Raw genomic sequence first — 318 nt, 5'->3', positions numbered from 1 at the left:
TACATATTCTCTCTACAGCAGCGTGTGTGTGGTGTGTGTGTGTGTGTGGTGTGTGTGTGTGTGTGTGTGTGTGTGTGTGTGTGTGTGTGTGTGTGTGTCCAGACCTTAAATATCAGTGGCCCTTGGCTGGCCAATGCCGCCATCTATAACTTACACTTCTATGGATAAACCTGTCGTATATATATCACACAGCCGGGCCCACACATCCTCCCCGTATACAGAGGGGGGGGGGGGGTTGTTAACCAATTTGTGTTGAGCCGGGTCTATAAAAGCGATGACGTCATCCCATTGACCCGACCCGACCCCTCTCCCCCTTTA

Source organism: Panulirus ornatus, chromosome 17 (genome assembly GCF_036320965.1).
Source record: "Panulirus ornatus isolate Po-2019 chromosome 17, ASM3632096v1, whole genome shotgun sequence".
Classification (NCBI taxonomy): Eukaryota; Metazoa; Arthropoda; class Malacostraca; order Decapoda; family Palinuridae; genus Panulirus; species Panulirus ornatus.
This window is presented reverse-complemented; position numbering follows the sequence as displayed.